General features: G+C 39.2%; 1 long non-coding RNA gene across 1 annotated transcript; it reads left to right on the top strand.

Moving 5' to 3' along the window:
* The first annotated feature begins 6,085 nt into the window (after positions 1–6,085).
* On the top strand, positions 6,086–10,507 carry LOC308702596. Its single transcript, XR_014031626.1, has 5 exons — positions 6,086–6,197; positions 6,314–6,379; positions 8,367–8,440; positions 9,017–9,160; positions 9,305–10,507. It is a non-coding gene; the product is annotated as an uncharacterized lncRNA (long non-coding RNA).
* Positions 10,508–10,900: the final 393 nt, after the last annotated feature.

Raw genomic sequence — 10,900 nt, forward strand, 5'->3', positions numbered from 1 at the left:
TTTTTCTGCTCAGTAGCGATCGTGTCTTTCTCTTCCACTTGATTTGTGTATAGCATATTTAAGGTAGCAATGCAATATAAAAGCACTTATGCTCATCTACTGAAGTGGGATTCTGGAACTGTGAATAAATTGAATAAAACAGCAAAATAACAACAACAACAATAACATCTTCATTAAACAAAAAAGAGATTACCGTAGATAAAGTTTGATTAATATGTACAGTACCGGTAAAAGTCTGGACCCATTACTATTTTTAATGTTTTTGAAAGAAGTTTATTATTATGCTCTACAAGCCTGCATTTATTTGATCAAAAATACAGAAAAAAAAATATATGTGTTAAATATATAAAAAGTGATAGTGAAGACTTTTTTAAAACAACTCTTTAATAATCAAAAATCCTGAAAAAAAGTATCACAGGTTATAAAATAAATATTAAGCACCATTTCTAACATTTGATAATAAATCAGAATGATCACGTGGCACTAAATTCAGCTTTGCATCACAGAAATATAAAGTATAGTAAAATAGAAAACCATTATTTTAAATTTTAATAATATTTCACTTTATTATTTTTCTGTTTTTTTGATCAAATAAATCCAGGCTTGATGAGCATAAGAGACTTCTTTCAAAAACATTAAAAATAGTAATGTGTCCAAACTTATGTACTGTGTAAGTAAAAATATACTGCTTTTAAAATTAAATGTTGTATAAATAAAAAGGTTAGGAATCATATTTGTTTCAAGTGTTTTTTTATTGGGGGTGGGGGGCCTCCAACATGAATTTTGCCTAGGGCCTCCTAATGTCTAGAACCGGCTCTGTATGTACCGAATTATTATTTTGGATTAGCCTAAGCAGCATACCGTTATAGACCTAGCTTTACTGCTCCACTTACCAACATTCTTTCGTGGCTAACGTTACTGTTCTCATCAACAACAACCAGTGATGCGCGGGTTGATCCGAAATGAGCGGGTGCCTGCGGTTACGAGTCATCCAAAAATATTTTTAATGATATTCGGGTCGCGGTCGGTCGGATCGTTTGAAATAAAGATGCCAATTAAACCTTTGTAATTGATATAGTTCTAGACACAATTTTCTATGAATACGTTTTAAATTTAATTTACACTTTATTGGCTGAATAACTGGCGCGAAGATGACGCACGAGCTCAGTCTGCAGGTAGAGATGGAGGCGGCAAGAGAAAAGGTGAAGACTGGGGAGTGGAAGCTCCGCAAATACATAAATAGAAAGAGCAAAGGGTGGGAGACATTTGCCGAAATAATGAAAGATGATGACCAAAGTGCTGGTTTTGTCATGTGTAGGCTACTTCTTGCGATGCTATTTACACATTTGATAACCACAAAACTGGCACGACCAACCAGGCACGGCGCCAGGATTCCAGTTTTGGATAAGCCAGACCAATTGTGGGTGGGCCTTAAATTAAAAACGTTAAATAAAAATAAAATAAAAAAACGTTATCCAATCACGGAATAAAAAAATATTTACTAATATAGCCTACTGTTATATTATCTGTGCGTATACATAATATAGATTGTAATAGCTTGATGCTCTTTAAATATTGTGTTGCATTGTAAAAGTAAATCCGCGATCGCTCTCCATGGTTCTGACCAAAGAAGAGAGCTTTGGAATCTCCATTATGAATATACCTGGGCTGCATTTTCCGACAACATTGTCTCTTAGCGCGCTGCGATAACTTAACTAAAGGTATACTACCACTAAAGGTACATCATTGCTAGGCGTCTTCAGGGCTATCATCCACTCGCGAGGCAGAGGTGCTGAGAGGCAGAGGCGCTGGCGCCCTCCTAGCAACGGCGCTGTTTTTGGTAAAACATGATTTTGACGACTTCATTAAGTTTTGTTTTATAGAAAACTCTTTTTAAAAGATTTTCGTTTTGTATAAATTGTATCTTAATTTTGATCAATGTTTTGTCAATCAATTGCCCGTATTTATTAAATAAGAAGCATATAGCAGACAAAATAAGGCGCCGGTACGCGATCACTGCATGTGAACTGGAGGGCGCCGAAACTCAACTTGTGCCTCACAGATTTGATAAATATAGGCTATATATTACAGAAAGCTTGAAATGTCTACTTTTAAACGAAAATATTCAAACCAAAATAAATAGGCTATACTCTCTGATTATGTAGGCTAATCCATATGAAATGTGCATTTCTCTCTGGCGTTCATGGCGAGTCGGCAATCTCCGCATTGTCAACTTCATATTTGCAGCGACACAGAAAACACCAGTTTATTACTAAACAATGAAATGTCTCCTTGCTAATTTAGACACATTCATAATCATTACTTCAACCGGTTCTTTGTGGCAAGCTTTAAGCGTGCGGTCATTACGCGTATTCCAGTAGGCTAGCCTTTAAGTAATTAATTTAATATAAAGGGGCGATTTGTCCACGAATGGCTTAAATGAGCAACTAGTCAACAAGAAAAAAAAATAGTCGGAGGCAGCCCTTATTCCACATATTTTCGAACCAGCAGGCCATCTGGGTTGGACGAGCGACCATGAGCGGAGCGGAATATTCAGAAATGCGCTCTCCGCTCACGAGCTCTGATCGGAACAAACCCGAACCTGTCTGCTGAACTTGCGCAGAAACATCAAAATAGACAATGCCAGCTTTTTAAATTTGTTTTTAAAACTAAACATTTAGACTATTTTAGTTCAAATTATGAGCTTATATTGACGATTTTTTATAATTCTTGACAAAATTAGAATATTAAGTTATATTAATAGCTACGATGAGCATTATAGCTACTTAAAAAAAATGCGGGTCAGGAAGCGGGTCGGGTACAATATTTTCTTTTTCGTTTTTTGCGGTCCGAGTTGCGGGCGGGTTACTTGAAAACGTCGGTCGGGTGCGGTTTGTTTATACATTGACCCGCGCATCACTGACGACAACACTCACGGCGAACTATAGCTTGCAGTCTTAAATACAACTTATATGAAAAGCATTAAGATATAGGGGTGTATAATCATTGTAAAACAAATCTTACCTTGACGTTGTCTTGCCGAGACACACCGGTCTCTTCACGTTGGGTTGTAGACTGTACTAGACTCAAAACTGACGCGACGTCGGTTCAACGAATAACGTGATTGGCCAAATCTATTCAACAAGGTAACAACACAAGCGTTGATTGGATCTCACTCCGGCCAACGTTTGTGATCAGCTAGCGAAATGAAATCTATTTTTATACTTTAATGTGCAACAATTGGCGTTGGAAACAATCATTAATCTTTTTGTGAATTATTCATACAGACAAAAATGAGCCACACAGCTGCTGAGTAACTGTCAAATCAAAAACTAAACGAGATAGACGGACTTGGCCCACCGCCTAAGAAGCCGGTCTAAACCAACTGGCAGAACTCCACCCACCTCGCTCTAGCGCTCGCGCCCACACTTCATGTGATTGGTTTACAAGTAAACAATCTCCCACGTGGGGTGCGTTCTTGTGATTGGCTAAAACAAGGGAGGTATCTGATTGGTCACAGGTCATTCCCTGTTTAAAGGGTAACTAAACCCCTGGTCAGAGCCTGACTCCACCCACTGTCAATATTTGAAAAATGCTAGAAAAGTGGGCAGACCCCAGCGGAGAGAGAGGGGACGAACCGTGAGCGGGGTGGGCGTGCACCTGAGACCTGCTGTCAGACTCTAAAATGGAGTTTGCTCACAGGTTCGCAAGACGACATAAAGTACATGCATCTGATGAGTTTTATCAGAGCCCGTCATTCTCTGGTTTTATCCAGTTGATGTCAATAGCGCGCGCTCTCTATATAGGCACATTCATATTTTGCCGCTATGTGAAAAAATCCAGCAAAATGCGCCGACGCGTTTGTCGACCCCAGAGGAATAACTTTAGCCTAACCATAAATTGTGATTAAATATGATCACTCACATCAAGACGCCGCTGCTGTGGTGGAGTCCATGCAGGAGGAGCAGCGTTTGTCACTGCGTCGCTTTTCAGCGCGAGCTGTGTGGAGAAACCCATTTCTACCTCTATTGCGTTGGAGAAGCAATCCCGCGAAAATGCATGTTTCACACTCACGGTCTTCAAGGCCAAGTGCATGCAAACACTGGCGCCTAGTTATGCAGTCCAGCAGTGCTGTTGCAACCAGCAACACTACACCTACGTACCCTCCTGACCACTGTACACAGATAAATCTACGCTAGCTCATACCAAGGGCGTGTTGAGCTCGTACCAGGGGCGTGGTAGAGCTGGAACCTGCTTACGTCACCTGCCACCTTTTACGTCACTTGCCACCGCAACATCCAATAGGAAAATTCAACTGCAGTAGCCACCGTTCAACCTTAAGAGGGCAGCACTCAGACGTTTTTACACCATATATTGTAAAATTAAAACACTTTATACCCAAATGTCAAAAAAGTTACTCGAATCAATGAACAGCACTAATAAAGCCTCATTCTTACAAATCATTAAATAAAAAAAGTTGGTTTAGGGTTTAGTTACCCTTTAAAAAAAGGCATTTGTGTGTTGAGCCAAGTCAGGGGAGTCTCAAAATTCACACACAAATGCAGTGAAGTTCACAGACCGCAAGCAGTTTGTAAATCAAGATATATTTGTGTGTGCATCAGAAATACATTTCTGAATCTTGTCCTGAGCATTTGTGAATCTTGTGTGCATTTGTAAATTTTGTTTTCATTTCTGAATTGTGTGTGTATTTATGAATTTTGTGTGCATTTCTGAATTTTGTATGCATTTGTGAATCTTCTGTGCTTTTTAAATTCTGTGTGTGCATTTGTGAATTTTGTGCGCATTTGTGTATCCTGTGTGTGTATTTATGAATCATGTGTGTGCATTTGTGTATCCTGTGTGTGCATATGTGAATGCAGTTTGTGCATTTATCTTTATTGACACTCTTCTAGCTCCATAAATAACGACCAGTGTTGGACCAGAACAAAATACTGCAATTTCTCAAAGAAACACCAGCACAAACAACCGTTCAAAACGGTATCGTCAGTAGGCTAACCGAACACACATAGCCTAGAACCGGATGGGGAAAATACGCTATAATATAATACCGTAGCTATCTATATTATAAACTATAGGATATGTTCTTGTGTGGATTTGCTACATGTTGTTAAAGTTCTTGACCCACATTCCCATGATCATTGAACCCAGATCCACAAAGACGGATGTTTGCTTCAAAACTCCACGAAGACCTGCTCAGACAGGCTGCGGAGACGAAAAGGATCTGTCAAACCCGGATTACACACCGGAGGATCCCCGGAGGTGTTTGTCTTTGTTCACATGCCTGTCTGATATCAAACAAAGAAACGTGTGCTTTCATTCAGACACCCTGCGGAAGAGCCTGACACTGACAGGATGTGGGCGGTTTAACGGAGCAGCGCGTGAACGGATGCTGCAGCTGCGGGTGCACGCGCAAACCTCAACTCACCTGGAATGTTTAAACAGGAAATGCTGATGAATGTGTTTGAAAGGTCTGGTAGGATTATAAACCTCGACAAAACATTAGCACAGCAGGGAGGATTGCATAGGGGTCATGTCAAATAAAGATGTCAGAGATGATAAAAATCGTTTAAAACACATGTAGGCTAGGCCTACTATTTAGATATGTAATATGTGTGTTCACGTACAAGCTAAGTTCAATAAAATATAACAAAATCTGATCATATCTAATAATATGTTGTATAAATTAATGCATGTAGCTGGGATATATTTAATTATTTAGTAATCATATTTTAATAATTTCAATTTTTTTAAACAATCAATAATAATAAAAGACTATGCCAAACTAATAGTATTTCACCATTAACCTTTATTATAGACCCACAGAAATCTCAAATTTACTTTTAAGATCATATGTAGCCTATGCCTAAGCCTATTTAAGTAATTTAATTTCTGAATGACTTTACTAGATTCTTACAAACAAACAGCAAACCGAGAATCACGTCATTGACCCTTAAACAAAATAGATGCATAATACCTGCTATCCACCTACTCTACGAAAGCTACAGTAGAGAGACGAGAACGAGACACAGGCACGGTACATTATACTGTAACCCTTCAACGAAACACCAGAGGGCGCCATTGTACTAGCATTGATAAGGCTTTAAACTCCTGTTTTCTATAATAGGCTAGGCTACTTCACACTAAATTGTACATGAATATAATGAGAAACTGTTGCAGTAAGTGTTTGACGCGATATATTATTGTTACACGACGAATTTCGTTGCATATTTAATTCAGCGCGTGAATTAAATACAGATACTTTGTGTACAAATGTATTAACTTTTGGCGGCAGAATCGCTTAACGCTAATGAGTCACGAGGACGAAGTACATTGATGGATATGGTAGCTGTCCGTTGAGGTATGTTCTGCTTTGACAAATGTTGACATTTTATGACCACTTTATTTTCTAATAGCAAAGATATAGTATCTTTCTCAAACACATTTAAGATTCATAACCTTTGTTAAGGCTGTTTTATTGGACCACGTCTGTGTTTGGCTCATTTCCATGTGATTAAGACAGTAGGTGTTGGATACAAACGACCTCATCAATCAAAACTAATACAATTTTAATAACACCCCATTATTAACTGTCATAACAATTTTGTGACTTGAAATTGTCTTTGCATATAGCCTATTCAAAATATGCTCTTTTTCAGTAACAAATTACACTAAATATAAAACTAAATCATTTATTAGGACAGTAATATCACTGTTTATATGAGCTCAAAGTGTTTAAACCTCTATTCCCTGGTTTTCTGTCATATAATTGATGCCAGATGGATAATTTGTAAGGACAAAATATGGGGCAGCGGCTCCCTGCCAGTCGACAGCGAGTGTGTGTCCCGCATAAATTAACCGACAAGCGTGTCTTGCCATTTGGCCTATAGCAGGTGTCAGGAAAGATGTTTGCATGGGACGAGATCAGAAAAATGCTGTTTAGAGCTCCGAATAACCAGTTTGGGCCTGGGCGGTGCTCACAGTCTTTATTTTTCAGGATTGAAATGCTGTCGATTTGGATTTGATGGATAATTGTGGCACTCCGGTGGCCGTGGGCCCAGAGGAGGAGGACAAGGGTGTGATGACAGACCAGCTGTCCTACACACTCCTGTCCTGTCTGTCAGAGCCAATGGCAGGACGTGTTTCTGCATGCCTAGACATGTTCACCTGATACTCATTGTGGCTGATGTAATTCAATTCTCACTGATAATGATGGTAGAGACGCTTAAATAAAATATAAAAAGTTACATTTGAAATTCACCTCATTCATAGATAGATGGAGTGCATCTGTCATTGTAATCAGTGTAGTGCTTTAGCTGGGCCAGATAATGACTTGTAGCTTGACCCTCTGTGACCCTGTTGACCTTTGACCTTGGTTCCACAGGGGTCACATGTCAACTGTCCACCTTGCTGTGGGACAGCAGAGGCATCTCGCTCACACGGCTGTCCAGAAACGTGCATTTCAGCACACAGCTGAATAGCAAACTTTTCATAAAGAAATTAATCCTATTTTAGCACCATACTGTCTCTCTCTCTCTCTCTCTCTCTCTCTCTCTCTCTCTCTCTCTCTCTCTCTCTCTCTCTCTCTCTTTATATATTCATGATTTAATTGAAAAATTAAATGCAATTTTAGATAAATTGAATTTTCCAGTTTCACACAATTGAAGTTTTTTGTCTGTCTATCTATCTGTCTGTCTGTCCGTCCGTCCGTCCGTCCGTCCATCCATCTATCTATCTATCTATCTAGGCTATCTATCTATCTATCTATCTATCTATCTATCTATCTATCTATCTATCTGTCTGTCTGTCTGTCTGTCTGTCTGTCTGTCTCTATCTATCTATCTATCTATCTATCTATCTATCTATCTATCTATCTGTTTATAATAGATCCATCTGTCTGAGCTCTGTGACTCTGAAATACTGTTACAAACCCTTCATCAGGCCACTCCATGTTGCCATAGTGACGTGATGGAAGCCATCCCAGCTATACAATTTTAAGGGGGAGGGGGGTAATCATAAGAGGTTTAGGGCCAATTTTGGACACAGAAACACCCCCCCCCCCCCCCCCCGCGCACACACTCCAGTGCCGAGGGTCCTGTTGTTCGGGGGCCTCTCCTTCACTCTGGGGGTCTTTCATCTCACTCAAGGCCTCCACCCCATTGATATGTTTCTCCCTCTCTCAAATGTTGAACGACTATGGCCACCCCCACCATCATCCTAATTGCTTTTGTCTGTCCAAGGTTCTCGTCATTTCTCCATTTCTTTGACTTCCTCTCCAACATTTTTGTCCCTTTTCAAAACCTGCAGATTCTTTGTGCTGTAATTCCCTTTTTTTTTTCCTTTTAAAGAAAGATTCGGAAATGGACATGTGGCCTCTCGGATGATTCTGCAGGTCAGAGGTCTTGATTCACTATTCCTGAAGGTAACCAGTGGGGGAAAAAACGAATTGTTAATATATTATTTATTTACTCACATTGATTTTTGAGGGGAAGGTCGCACTTAACGGTTTTAAAGATTTTACAAATCAATATTAGCATTAGTTTGGGGAAAACGCCTGCATAGTACTGCTAGCCATTTTATCTAATTTCAACAAAATGATATATATAACATCCTCTTTTAATATGCTAAATTAATTGATAATCAGAATTCTGGAGTTGTGATGCATTGTGAGATTTCCTAGGCTTTGTGCAGTGTTGCCTTAGAATTTGGCCAAAATTAGGAGTACCTGCTGTTTTGAGGCACCTTTATTGAGTTATTCGCTAGGTCCTGCTCTCACTCAGGTCCTCTTTTGGGGTTAAATGCACTAGCTGCAGCCACTGTCTCAATGTGCAATGGCAGGTCACAGATCAGCTGCATGGGCACAATTTATCTGCTGTGGTTACTCCACCTCCCATATCTCTCTATCTTTCATTCTCATGACCCATGACGGTTTCTCAATAGGTTTTATAAATTAAATGATTGATAGATCAGAGGTCGTTTGAACATCTTCTCCTCTCAGGTTTTGATAGATGCAATCCCCCAAGTGCTGTTGTTTGTCGTGTGAGTGATGGCGCAAACTCCAGAAAACGCACTTCATTGCCTCCATCCAGTCTGCACGGAGATCCCACAGAGGAAAAAAAGAGAAATGAGACTTTTTCCTGAGGTAACAAATGGGTAAAGATGGTTGGAACCATTTCTTTTACCAGTCGTAATGCATCTAAAAGTCCATATGTCAAAAGCACATACAAATGTCCTGAAGCCCTTCACAACAATACACTTCCTAAAGTTTATACTGCTTTCCTAACAGCTTTTGGATCAATCAACCACCTATCCGAGATGATTTATCTCCAGAAGAGATTTCATTGGAGACATCTCTAGTTGCCTGGAAAACAGCTCGCACTGATGCGTCTGCAGGCGACTGGCAGCAGGCCTTAACGGACAGGATTTTCTTGCTATGCTAATGTCCATAGCTGCAGGCTAAGCGTTCTAGTATAATGATGCTAATACGCCAAAGCCATATGGAAAAAGAAAGGCAGGACTTTTACAGAGAATACCAAGCACAGTATGCATCAGTACAGAGGGTTTGATTCAAATGACAGATTTTAATGAGAATTCCTGACAGAGCACTAACACATTTTGGCATGTTGTTTTGCCGTATACGTGGTACGACTGGAGCATGTTTGGAAAGGGTTGCTGGCTTACGACTTACCAGATGTGTTTCAGTATACGCTTTATACTAATTTTGAAACTTTATGCATATGCAACATTTTAAATATTAAAATATGGTTATTTAGCATTTTTAATTCAATTTTGTGTAAAAAAAAAAAAGTATTTTGGAAGAGTGTTATCCGCTTATTTTATTGTTTATGAATACTATGTATTCGGACTTACTACTCATTTCACATTCTGTTTTTCACCTACTATATAGTAGGAAATTAAGTATATTTGGACGCAGAGATAATTTTTTTTTAATAATTGCAACAAAAACAAACTCTCGAGTGTTAATTATTGACACAATATGGCACAATACTTTGCTGAAATGTTATGCTAAAATCGCATTCACAAAACAATCTCGATTAAGGTCAATTTAAGACGTGTTAAAAAACATGAAACAGCCTACATTGAGTTCTTTAGGGCACTTTTCTGAGTAAAAAGTTTCAGTGCATATTTAAAACAGTGGTGTTTTGGTGACTTGCAGTTCGCTGTTGTAATATGTTCTTCCAAATGCTCTGTAAATGAGACAGGGTTATTAAAAGTGCTCCTTATACGAGTTTAAAAGCGCCAAGCAACACCGCATATTTGCATAAAAGCATCATTTTTGTGTGGTTCATCTCTCTTGGGACTGGTTTTGTGTGCGTGCTGTTCATAAGGTATCTCTCAGAACTATTAGCCGTGGAAAAAAGACATTAAGAGTTCGGTTATTTATCAGAAGCAAAACTCGCCCACGCAGCGGCACCTGCATGTACACAGGATTCATAACTGCAAATTCAATAAACGATTATGCGCTTGCTAATTGGCTTATAATTAAATATTCAGTGTGAGAGAGTGAGTGATACTTGGGGAGAAATGAATGGCTGACATGTTGTCCATATCCATTTTTGTTAAATTAAAAAGTAAGAATAGATCTATAAACATACTTTTGCATTTATTAATTTAGCAGATGCTTTTATAATTCAAGCCGTTCTGTTGCTTAAATGTGACAGTTTTTTTCTCTCAATAACATCTTTTTGTGGGTGGGTCCCACATATAGGAGGCCCTTAGGGGGTCCCAGCACCAGTTATTGGCCATGGCCCAGGCCCCTGGACAGCTTTCCCGGTTGTCCCCCGCTGTCTATGGCCCAGATTGGATGTTGCAAGAGCCAACTGACCAAATGTTTGGAGATAATCCAAGAATTGTTGTATTG

The sequence above is a fragment of the Scardinius erythrophthalmus genome, assembly GCF_964197995.2.
Source record: "Scardinius erythrophthalmus genome assembly, chromosome: 14".
Taxonomy (NCBI): domain Eukaryota; kingdom Metazoa; phylum Chordata; class Actinopteri; order Cypriniformes; family Leuciscidae; genus Scardinius; species Scardinius erythrophthalmus.